Consider the following 13,803-nt stretch of genomic DNA (forward strand, 5'->3'; position numbering starts at 1 on the left):
GAAGCTTATAGAGTTTTCACGTTTGTGTGTTCTCTATATTGTCAGTCCAGAAATTGCAGTCTCGACCAAAAAAGTCTGTCTTGTTTTGTCATCCAGTGTATTTAGATAGTCATCTGTTTCGTCGCAGAATGCCCTTTTTTTTTTATGCTGGTCTGTGTAGCACTACCGTTCTTAGTTTCTTGTTTTTAAGACTTCTTTATGTTATTATATTCAGACGTTTCATATTTATATTTGTTTAATTGCTTTACATTTCCAGGCTATTTTGGGAGAATAACACATACTTCCCGACCAGTGTTTTCTACCCTTGGAACCTCTGCTTGGAACATATCAAATTTATATTATGAAGTCGGAAACAATGCTGCCTCCTGGACATTCGTTCAGTGGGAACAAATCTACTAAATCACTCTGATACATTATTGCTGTTAGAAACACAGGTGGGCAGCGAGATATAAAATTGATCAAAATTGGATCAGTCTCATATCTTACTGCCCACCTTTATTTCCGTAAGCAAAAATATATCAGAGTGATTTAGTAGATTTGTTCCCACTGAACGGATGTCCAAGAGGCAGCATTGTAATTCATAGTTGTTCTTCAATGTCAGTTGTACTTTTACTCTTGCTTATTCCTCTGTGTTCTTCAATCTACTGTGTATGCCTTGGCAATATATACATATTTCAAATCTAATAAGTAACACTCTTTCAGGCTCTGGTCCTTCCTATCTTTTGGGCGTATGAGACCACCTGCAGTGTTCATGCTGTATTTATTTAGAAAAAATAAAGGAAATCACAGCAGCTTTTTGTTATCCATTAAAATGATGGGGTTTTGATCTACTAAAAGTGTTTCAACCTCATTCAGCAAAATTACATAACCTTAAAGAGATACATTCATTTCACAGCAACTGGCATATACGAGTCTGGTCTTCTAAGGTTAACTCAGGCAGTCTCTAAGGATTGTTTTCTCGTTATTTTAAATTTGTGACTTTTCTGTTACTACGATCAACGATTTTTGGTGAAAATGGTGAACGAACCATAATATCTCCTTACACTTCATGATGAAAGGCTGTTAAACATCATATTAAAATCCACAAACATGAATTTTATTGCTTGCATCGCCTCAGGCAATAGTGTGATGCCGGATGAGTTGCTTGTCATAGGTCAGGTATACAATTAAGTTATACCAACTCTGACATTTCATAGTTGCTTTGGCAAGTGATGATTAAAATTAATTACCTTATGAAACTCATGTAGCACTTTTTCCTCCATCTCTCTACATAAAAAAAAACGAATAACACCAAAAGCATGAGGTGCAGCCTATTTTTTCAAGTATGATGTTCTTAACAAAAGACAAAAGTATTGCAGATGAGTTCATGTAAAGATAATGTGACCAGAGTCCCGCTTTTAGGCGGGACAGTCCCGCTTTTCCAACATCTGTCCCGCTATTTTTAAAGTTAGCAAAATGTCCCGCTTTTTTCACGTTTGTCCCGCTTTTTTTGTGCTACAAAAACAAAACTGTCCCCATTTAATGGAATAGTACTGATATTTTGTTTAATTTTGCCATTTCACTAGCTGGTAACCTCTATCGTCTTCTCCGACTGCTACGATACCCAATGAAGTTAATTAAAATGTTTTGAAATGATTCTTGGATTCTCATATATATATATATATATATATATATATATATATATATATATATATATATATATATATATATATATATATATATATATATATATATATATATATATATATATATATATATATATATGAAATGTCCCGCTTTTACAGTAAAAAAAATCTGGTCACATTATGTAAAGAGCAAGACAAACATTAACAAAATGACCTAAAATTCTACTACATTAGACTTACTTATGATCTTTGCCTTTCCTTGGATAGTTTCTAGCCCCGGTATTTCTTCATGAGTAGGCTAGTGTGCGTACAAATTTCTGAACAAATATGACAAGAAAGAACACTCGGGTATTCCACTTTTTTTCGACTGATGTCGAATGACAGTTTATAACAATACTGGTGTAATGTAGCGTAACTTGAATTTTCCCTTCCAAATGATCGTTTCCATTTGCTAAGAAAAGTTTGTTCATGTAGAATTACCTGACGATTTGCAAACGAATTGAAAGTAATTTAATAAAGAAATTATATAGAATATTAGTATTGAATGAGGACCTCTGAGAGAGAGAGAGGCGAATTTATTTCTTGGTTTTGTAAAAAGCGCTGGTAAGGTTGAATAATATTCAGAACTGATGAATGATGAAGTAAAGGACAATTCTGAAGTGTCTGCAGAATTTGTCCAGATAATTAATCTACCCCCAGTTATGTTGGGAAGAGGCATTTTTTATGACTGTGTTAACAAAATGTCTTAAGGTCCGATAAAAAGTGAGCGAAAACATTCGTTGGATGACCCGTTCCAGAAGAGTAACTTTTGGTAGATATCAAAGGAAATTAACAATTTATTGCAATAGGAACACCTAAATTATCATCGATATCCAACAAGAGCATATCATTTGGTGAGAGCCATGCACCCAGTGCATGTTTACACCAATATCAATATATTTTGTTAAAACTCTGACACACGAGTGGAGACAAATGCGTTCAAAGGGTTAACATTAACAGAGATAGTGAAGGGTCTCTGGACGAGCCCTCCAAAGTTTAGTTGAAAGCGTGCACCGGTGATTTTAGACCAGTCGTAATACACGCTATTACGTTTAAGCTTTAATTTAGTAACCAAAGAAATCCGGCACTACAACGCTGTATACACACACACATATACGTATATATATATATATATATATATATATATATATATATATATATATATATATATATATATATATATATATATATATACCGTGAAGTTTGGTTTTCTAAACACTGCCACATCTTTTTATAACATTTCCTTGTCCTCTCTTGTCTTTGCTTTGTATCCCTACAGTTCATTTTAATACAACTGAATCCCTCAGAATAGTAACCATAACACACCGTCCTATCCCTTGCGATTAATTTTTGCAAATCACCTGCCTTCCTCATTGAATTCGGAAGATGTGACCAGACAGAGGGGAGCCATGGGTTCGATGACATTACATTGTACTTCTGCCAACTGAGCCCTCCTGAAGTACGGTCTGCAAACTAAGCCTCTACTAGATCCGCCCCCATCTCCATCTGGTGAATCTTCGGCGTACTAAAAAAGAATCATAATTAATTTATTGTTTTATTTTGTTTATTACCTCCGCGGATGTGATATGTTTAAAGCTTTCCCTACAGCTTTCCCTTTACTCAAATGTACTAAAGGTTATTCTTCATTTTCTCTCTCATAGATTTGTCTATGCAGATATTAGGCATACTAATGTCAACTGGAAACTAGTCGTTAGTATTGCATACAGTCTCCTTAAGAGCTGGTACTTTAAAAACCGTATCAGTGACAAAACACTGGTCTGTTCTCTGCAAGCTCTAAAACTCCTCTTAGAATAAAATGAAAGGAAGTACTTAAAAATTGTCAATGTACTTCATAATTAAAAGCCGTGATTTAACTTGGGTGTATTTATTTCCTTTAGTAGAGTGTTTTCACTTCATTATAGCAAAGTCTAAACCTTCCAAATAGTGTGCTGTTAAGCTTAGACTGAAGTAAGACTACATATAAGATAATTGGTGAATCATTTAGTTGAACCTAGTCTTTAGCTGGGAATAATTGAGCATGGTTACAGGCTTCCTAAAGAAAATGATCTTGTAGGTGGAACTTTAAAATTGGAAAAAAATATGTGAGGAGAATTTTTTGACATTTTCTCCCACACGTTTAAGGCCCAGATATATTATATACATATGTATATATATATATATATATATATATATATATATATATATATATATGTATATATATATATATATATATATATATAAAGTTTTTTACAATTGATATATAACAAAAAAAGAAATAGTTAAAATACTGAATTTATCCAAATACAAAAAATGTCTATACGTTGTCATAAATAAAACGATATTCACCAAAAAGTAACGCAATAAATATTGTACATTTTTGCATCGTGAAAATGCTATTGAGCATTAAAACGTTAAACATGAAAAACTTCTTATGACTATATTGAGAGTTTACTCAGTAATAATATAGTACTTTGGTTGGTCTTGTCCAGCCAGTGGTAATAGGATACTCTACTCATTCTGGTGTAATTCTAAAGCCGCATAGTTAGAAGTTATAGGAATTTGTTTAAAAAGTAAAATAACAAAATAACAGACTGAAATGACGAGTTGAAGTCAGCCGAAAATAAACAATTCTATACGTGTCGTAAAACATATAATTTTTTTGCACCATGTGAAACAACAGTCTTTCCAACTGTGTGTGACATTTTTTTTTTTTTTTGTTTATGCCAGCCACTGCACAATAAAGTAAATCGCTGTCATTTCTGATGGTATAATAACACATTATTATTATCGTTGTTAGCCAGGCTGAAATCCTGCTTGGGAAGCAGAATGCCACAATTAAAAAGTCACCAGTCTATATATAAAGATATGTGTATGCGTTGAAAATTTGTTTTATTTATTATGTGGTACAGTATCAACATTTTTGTCAATATTAACGAGGCACTGAATTTAAACAAGTGATGTAATTCTGCTGACTTGATTGATGTTCGATACAATGCAACATTATTTAATTTCCCATTAATTTTTTATAGCGAGGGTTCATTGGCATTGATGAAGGCATTCTCTCCGTTATGTGCTCTTTCTTAGTCATTTCGTTGATAAATACTTTTCATATGATTTCAGCAAAGTTTATATTTTTTAAGATATATTTCTTTTTTGTGTTGGGCATTTGCCGGTACACGCATTTGAATGAAACTGACCGTGTAAAGATCACATAAGATTTTTCTTTTGAATATAAAATTTCATGTGGTGATGAGATACAATTTAAACTTTTGCGAAGAAAACATTTATTACAGGAAACTGGTTGGTGATGATTTAAGAGTACTGCTACAATTACTTTGCTGCGTGACTTTGTGGTATATCATGTGCACTTGTTCAGCGTTTCGTCTGATTTTAACAATTTCTTATTAAATTAGTACGATATACTTAATATTATCCCAGGAAATACAGTATTAAAATGTCATGCGATGACGAGATGCTCTCTACTCACATGAAGAGATAAAAACTGCCATTACAGTCATCTGATGTTGATCTAAGTAATTCTACTACAAATATTGTTTGTTGGGTGGACGTTAATCATCCGTGAGGTAACACGCAATTAGTATCATGTTACTTTTAGAAGGGACCATTAATTGCCAACGCCAGCATATACAGTATATTCAGCTTTATTTCGGTGGGAGAATTTGGTTCATCGGTAGAAATTAGTTAAACGAAATGATAACGTGCATATTTCAATAATCAGGGGCTAATAAGGTTTACTGCTGTTGGTGCCTGTAAGTATGAATTAGCAGATACCATCCTCACCATTGGGAACGCATAGTATCTTGTTACTTTGAGCAGGAACATTAATTACTAACAGCAACATAGATATTCAGCTTCATTACGGTGAGATAATTTGGTTCATTAGTAAAAATTTATTATAGACGAGATGATATAATTAAAACGGCATATTTCAATAATTAGAGGCTTAAAAGGTTACCATTGGTAACGTTCCTTACGTTTGTTTTTGTTGCTCAGCTGATGTTATTGTGGTCCGCTCACTGACAGGGATTAGACTACACAGTGAGTATGTTAGAATTAGTCAGTTTTCGTTGAACCCAACCCAGAAAGATATATAACTCTGTGTATCTCACATTACTGTAGGAAATTACTTATATTTTGTTTTGTTTCCCTAAGCAAAGCCGATTATGGTTTTGTAAGCTATAAACGAGTTCGGCTTTTATCTTACTGTAGGGTGTATGCTAAGCTTAGCCATCGTTAGGCCTAAGCGTTTTGCGCTGTGGCTGTTAGTCCAAGTAATTTCAGAATGCCACGGTTTCATTTTAGGTTAATTAATACTAAATGGGTTTGATACTCTCACCGGTATAATTTATTGTGTAGCAGTATTCACTCAGGCTTTCGTAAACATGCGTTCCATTGTAACTAGAGAGGGTCTGCATCTACAGGACTAGGTCTAGTTCTCTCCACGTTCCTAATTTCATACCAAGTTTAAGTGCTGTAATGTATCGTATAGCAGTCAGGTAAATAAAACTGTGATAATTCTCCGCCAAACACGTGAACCATGTGTTTTTCTGACTGCTCAGGCTATCTTTTGTTTTGTGTATTTCTGACCATAGGCCTATTTAACGCAGACCACAAATTTTGAGGGGGGATATTTCAGCAGCCCCTATTTTATAGGTTAACAATTGTGAGAGGGGCCTCACCTAGTGGGAAACGGGATGATTTTACTGTAGGGGACTAGGGACCCAGAGTTAGTGAATTGCAGTAACAGCAATGGGGTCCGGGTAGTTTACATATCCACGGTACGCCCCTGCAGCTCATTAACAATGACTCCAAATGAAAAACTGCGTGGCTCATATCTTCACTCAGTAGTGGCCTCAAAATGGGTAAAACTTTACTTTAGTTTTGAGGCCTGACTCCCACTAATCGCCAACCAGGACAGGTCAGGGCATGTCGCCCCAAGTTAGGTGAGGTAGGTAAGATCTGGTTAGGTCAGGACCTGGAATTATAGGAAAGGTTATGTCTACTTATGTATGAGGAACCTGCCCTGTCGATGACTGGCGGGAATCAGGCAGTGCAACTAAAGTAAAGTTTCACCTCAAAATGCATAAGTCTAGCCAGTAAAAAATAAATTTCTTACGATGCCAATAACAGGGATGCAGCCTGACCTTACCTTTGTGAAGTTAACTTCACCCACAGTATTGGTCCTTACCTGGCTGTGGGCTGAAGCCTAACATGAACTAAAGCACCATAGATATTACTCAAGTAATGGTAAAGAAATTCCTCTGAACCTAACCTTACCCACTGGGGCCCAACTGGCATGTGGGCACCTCCCTGATTCATCCATAGTATGCGCACAGTAATTTCCAGATGGATAAAAGGTCATTGCACTTTTGCCTATACAGTAGTATGAAATACATCACATGTGATCTCCACCAGCAATTTGTTCACACAAGGCAGCCATTATTAACTGTAGACACTTAGGAAAATGGCCAAAGTTAGACAACATCTAGATAGGCTACTTGAACAGAAGGATTTGTTAGAGTATGTAGTTATTTAATAAGAGAGAGACCCAATGGTTCTCATAAGTAGTGTCCAAGTACCAGCAGAACACACTCAGAACAACAGCAGTGGACTTGGGTTATGCAAGCCTTTAAGTTTTTTCCAGTAAATATACTACTTATTATTCACATGGCCAGTGCAGTCCTTATAGAGAAAAAAACAAAATGACTATCATTTGACCGTTTCTAACATTATTTTTTATGATGGAGAGGAATTAAAGTACAATGTTATAGTATTACCAAAACTTTTTGCGTTAAGATCTAAATATTGCCCATAAGAGTATTTTGGATGTTTCCAAGGATATATGGCAATTGGTTATTAACTGCATTGATTTTAAATTGCCAGCCAGATGTATTCTGCTCAAACAGAATATGTTGGCCAATCAGTTCAGTTACCAGGGGCACGTCATGGTCATGGTGTGGCTCTTATACCCACATATAGATTAAAGGTTTCAGCTTTGGGAACCCCTTGTACAGTATTGACCGATTCACCAAATGACTAATCAGGACATCCTCCCCACCACCATGTTGCTTACCACACTATACCCTTTGTTGTGTGTGACGACTGACACCTTTGGGATGGTCACAGTGTCTACGCATGCTCTTCCACTGTCAAACCTGATCCGTTGGATGATCAACAAAGTGCTGGTCACCCCAATATCAGATAGCACCAGCAGCTCCTCATTAGCTGTACAGTACACTGAATGAGATTCTAATCTGTTAGGCCTTCTTGCTGAGGAGTCAAGAGATCTACCCTCTGTTAAGTTAAGTATACCTTAGTTTAACCAGACCACTGAGCTGATCAACAGCTCTTCTACCCTTTGTACTTTGATTGATGTTGCCAGTGGGTGGCCTGTTTGGTGTGAACCACTTTCAGCAGATCATGGAGTCTCGTCTGTCTTTGCTGTGACAAGCTCTTTGCTTTTTATGCTCACCATTTCCTGAGTCTTCCTGTTGAAAGGATTGGACCTCTTGGCCTTAGCAGAAGTTTCATAGAGGAGGTTTGAACAGTCTTGCCTGTCCTAAGAACTCAGTTCTCCAGAGGGTAATGTGACTCTTGTCCTTTGTTTTCTCACCCAGGCACTATGTGAACTCCAGTGGGAGACAGTATGGAGAAGTTATGTGCTAACTGTTTTCCTCTACCCTTAGCATTGGTGAGGAAAGTAGGCAGATTGCATGGGGTCTCCAATTTAGTGTGGCACTTTAAGGGATGTATATTTCACTCTTGTTTGTTCCTTGAATTTGTAAGAAACGCAGAGAGATAAGATTCTTTTCTGATCGTATCCCTTTGAAACTTTAATTGATAACAAAAACAGATTGCTGTCCTGTCAGGTGGAGTTATACAGTAGGTATACTACCTGTGCAAGACTACATCTCGTACTAAATGTTGACATCTGTGTTGGTAACAGGAAACGCAAGGAAGACTTCAGGTGGGTAGTATATATATGAATTGTCTGGCAAATTTGTCTGGAATATGGCCCTAGAGTAAGGTTGCAAATAAGACACTCTGGATTAGGTCCCTGTCATCCTCAGCATCACACTTGTCAGGATGTACAAGTGGTTACAAGAGTTCCTCTTCCCTTGCTCACCTATGTGACTGGAAAGCTAAAATGTTTGTATTCTATCACTATCTTACCTCTAACCGACACCACTTGTGTCCATGACACCAAGGTAAAAAGTGAAGCTGCCATCAGTTAACTACCTTGTTATTAAGCTTCAATGAAAGGAACAACTTTTGCCACCAAAGGTAATCCATGTAAAAGGCTTCATGTTTATGTAGCTAGGAAGAAAAGTTATCTTAAATATATATCAATGCCCCTCATGCTGTTATTAGTTAAGAAATTAAGTATAAAGTTATCCAGTGCTGCTGTTCAGAATTACTTACTTGTTTCTTAACCTCATACTTTGAGTAGAGAGAAAGTGAGAGTTGGTTTTTCTAGTGTATAACAACTTGTGCACCTGAATGATATTGTGTTATGCAACTTTAATACAGTACTGCAGTCTGCTCAGGTTATTGCTTAACAAAACCTAATATGTTGACTGGTAACGTTTACCAAAACCTGTTGTAATGCAGTGCACAATTCATTCATTATCTTTTTTTATAGATTAAGTTGCTTGTTTCTTCTTTTTTAGCTAATTTACTTACTTGTCTGTATTTAATGTATTTCTACTGTTTTTGTAATTCTTTTGTTATGCATAGTTCTTAGATGTGTCTACATAAGTTTGGTGGGTTATTGTACTTTTCAGGTATTCCCATATCCCATGTAAGTTTTTAGTTAGATTATAGATATCTTTTATAAAAGCTAGTTAGTTTTTTATGGACAATGTTTTTTGTATTTAATTCTTCACAAAGCAAAATTTTTTCAATTGTTCTTTTAAATAATATTGTATGTATGTGTGTATCATACTTCATTGTCAGTTTAAAATTTATGAATATTTTCAGGTAATAATATAACATGAGTAGTGTGAGGGTGGATGTACAGTGGTCGCCACTGGCTGATGACCAGTTTCTCACTTGGGGCTCAGACCTTCAACTCTATCAGGTCCAAGAAATATCTCCAACAGATGTTGTTGAATTACCTCGTAAGTTAATAATTTTGAAGGAAATAGAGTTGCTTTGTATTTTAAAAAAGTTCATATATTATTAGTTTTTTATTTCCATAATGACTATAGAATATAATTTTTCAATTGTTTAATGAAGAGACTCCAGTTTACATATCTTATGTGTAAGCTACTAGAATCTTTTACACACAAGCCTGTTCTCCAAACATTCATGCTTCTATGTGTGTTGTTTAAAGCAGTGGGTGTGTGTGCAAAGAAAAGAAGGCTGTACTGAAGTCCTCACTTAGCTTGAAGCTCACAAACAATTAGTTATATTGAAGAACTTGGGAAGTTAAAATTATTCACAGTCTAATTAAATATACTGATTATTTAGAGAGTTGAAACATTGATTATTGAATTAAATTTTCTTAATATTTTTAAGTAGCTAAAATTATTCATGTTTATTAAAATTAAGTGAATATTGATATCATTAAAATCATTCACCAGTAAATTAAAATGTCCTGAATAACCTGCATTTATCAATATATTCATAGAGAATCTTGAAAGTATATCATGTGCCACATTTGCTAGTTTGTACTCTGCTATTTGAATTTTGCCCATATTGAATTCATCAGCCATGTAGAGCTCTCTTTCGCAGACCAAATGTTCCCAGGTGCACATTTTGATGTCTTGAAGATGGAAGCAGAGTAGTTAAGAAAGACTGTAATTGCATGCATGAACAGTCATGACCTATCTGTAGTTTTTAAATGTTTACTTTATTATTTCATTTCTATGTTGTCAACACAACTAGCTCACAAGAAACTCCCCATATTAGGTTTTGGAATCAGGAATTAGTTTGCTTTTACAAGAATATTGGGAGTCATTACTCCCTGCTTATTATCTTGACTGGAAACACAACATTTCTGGAGATTCAGCTTGCCAGTCAGAATAGGGACAATCCTCCCACCTAAGGACTGAATCTCCTACATAAAATCCCGTAGGGGGTTAGTGCCGTCAGTGCACCTCATGTGCACTGTAGGCATTGCTTAAGGTTCTTTGCAGTGTGCCCTCAGCCCCTAGCTGCAACCCCTTTCATTCCTTTTACTGTATTTCCTTTCATATTCACTTTCTTCCATCTTACTTTCCACCCTCTCGTAACAATTGATTCATAGTACAACTGCGAGGTTTTCCTCCTGTTACACCTTTCAAAAATTTTACGGAATGACCTCATAGGTCGTAGTGCTTGGTCTTTGGCCTAAATGCTATATTCAGTTCAGTTCAGTTCCTGCATAAAAGGTGATGGGGTTTATTTCCATAGAAATAAATATCAAATTTTTAAAGTAATGTGTATTCTTCATAGATATGAAGATGAGAGCCTTCTGTCATAATCTCACCTCATCCTCCCAACTTAGTCCCAGATGCAGAAGAAAAAACTAATGGCATAAGGCAGGTTGGCTTGGGACCTCCTACTTCCTTGTTATTAAGCTTCAACAACTGTTTCCAGCATGTGCTGAGGAATAGTCCTACATGAAAGGTTCTGGTCTGTATACTTAAGAAAAATACAAATTACAGTACTTCAGGAATTTGGTATTTTCATACAAACCCTTTGTTCATATGCTAATTTTTACCTCCCATTCTCTTCTTCTTGCATAAGAATCTTGAATTTTTATGCAAAACAGTGCTGTAAGCAGTTATTACTTACCATTGGGTCTTGGATGTGTATGCATGCCCAGTTACTCTTAGTTACTACTACTGTCATTAAGACTTCAGAATATACATGCCTTTGGGGGGTGACATTTGGTTTGGAAATGATGGCTTTATGTTACTGATGTGTGTGTATGAAAAATATGTTTTATGTTATAAAAAAGTAACTTTTGTATTGAGATGCTTTGTAGATATTAGGTAAATGATGTTCCATATGCAAGGTGCTGACAGTCATTATAGAATTTATTGTACTATTGGCTATTCTTGATAGGTTACAAAAGTTCCACAAATATTGTTCCTCATTGGTGATAGATAAATTGGGATTGCAGTTTTTAGGAATACCACTTCTCCCACTGACTGATATCTTGATGTCTTATTTTATTTTCATAGTATTTATTCATTTTTGTTTACTTTAGCTAACTTCTGCTTCAACTATAGTATTCATAGTTTCATTTGCATGTGGGTAATGAGCATTGAGGCTTTTGGATTGGTTTCTAGCATGACTGAGTCCCTCTAGTTTTTTCTTTAATTTTGTTTTATGATAACTATGAGTGTTAGGTAACTTCCCCAAAATTTTCATGGTAGTATAAAAATCCTACAACAACCTTAACTAGAAATAGGAATAAGAATTATTGATGTTGTCTTATAATAATATACATTTATTAAACACAAAACAACCCAAAAAACATCCTACTTGCAAACAAAATGTATCATTCTTGAACTTTCTCATAGTAGCACAACCTACCAAAACTGTGTATTCATGATTGAGAAATAGTATCTTTAAACATAAGACTCCAACAGTATTGTACTTTATGTAATGTTTGTAACTGTGCATGTACAAGTCTAACAAGAAAATGAAAACACGACCAGATTACCATAGATGTTGAACGTTAGGTAAGTATGATGCCTGTTCCTTCATATTTGCTTCACTTCCCTGTTATGTACATTGTCTTCCGTTTTCTACATATAGTGTAGTACATATAGTATACAGTCATATTATTAGCCAATCATGTGTACTGTACATGTACAATTTATCTTATAGTAATAAATGAAAAACACCAATCTTGCAGTACACACATACAGTACATACGTGAAAAACTTGTATGATTGTACTGTACAATGTTCTTTTTCTCTCTCTCTCTCTCTCTCTCTCTCTCTCTCTCTCTCTCTCTCTCTCTCTCTCTCTCTCTCTCAGTATGGTATCCATGCAAAATAATTTTAACAATTACCAAATTGAACATCTCTGAGTGCTTGCTTAAAGGCAGTATCCCCTGTAGCTAGTGGAACATAGCTTAGTTTTAGCTTTGTACACCTGTTTGTCCATGCACAATTTTATTTTAATTTACATGTACACAGTTGCACTGATAAAAATATGATGAAGGGCATAGTGCAGGTAAGGGATGTGCAAGTGGCTAAGGGATTACAGTACATTATTACCGTTCTGAGGACATAGGGTAAAGTAGGACACTTCACTTCCTGTTCTTGTAATTGTATAGAGATTTTTAGATTTATATGTGTAACAATCGTGTGGTTTGTTTTTATTCTGCATGATAGTGGTTAAATGTAATTTTTTTTAATCTATATCTGGAATTGGAATACACAGCCTGCTTTAGTATGAAGGACTGTCTCTCAGCCTGATTATTCTATACAGTAATTGAATATCATTACTGCAGATCCATCTTTGTACGTACTAGTATTGGATTTTTTTTATTCTGTATTTTTATTCCTTTTCAGGCTTTAGACTGGGTCCTAAAACAGCTGCTTCTCTCTTAGCAACAAACAATGACCTTCAGTATATTAAATGTGTGGCTTGGTGTCCTGGCCTGGAAACTGATCCCTCTAGTCATCTCATAGCAGTGGGGCAAGCTAATGGCAAGGTAGCGCTCACTAATTTCAGCAAGGTTCATGACCCTCGAGGGATTAAGGGGAAGGAATTCAGTAAGTATGCCAAGATCATTTCACTAAAAAGTGCAGTTATGAATTACCAACCTTTATTTTTACTTTGCTTGATGTCTGGTTTAGGTTGGACAAACCAGGTGTTGGATAGCTGTACAGTTGTCCTTTGAACTTCACAGTGGTTAGCGATGCCAGCTCCACATAAAAAATTGAAAATTCGCAAATGACTTGTCTTTTCCCCAGACCTAAAGTCTTATTACTGTACATATTATTGTTGGCACAGTAGGTGCTTAGTTTACCTTAACACAAAACATAGAATACATATACAAATGCAGGCTAGGCTTGCACATTAATTTTTCTTATTTAACACTATTTAATTAAACCTACTGAAAGTCTTATACTGATACACAGACTTTAAATAATTTTTATATTTAAACTAG

The 13,803-nt window shown here is 35.3% G+C and overlaps 1 pseudogene; it reads left to right on the forward strand.

The window, feature by feature from the left end:
- The first annotated feature begins 5,600 nt into the window (after positions 1-5,600).
- LOC136835842 (GATOR2 complex protein MIOS-A-like) overlaps positions 5,601-13,803 on the forward strand; it is a 46,712-nt pseudogene continuing 38,509 nt past the window's right edge.

The sequence above is a fragment of the Macrobrachium rosenbergii genome, chromosome 55 (genome assembly GCF_040412425.1).
Source record: "Macrobrachium rosenbergii isolate ZJJX-2024 chromosome 55, ASM4041242v1, whole genome shotgun sequence".
Lineage (NCBI taxonomy): Eukaryota > Metazoa > Arthropoda > Malacostraca > Decapoda > Palaemonidae > Macrobrachium > Macrobrachium rosenbergii.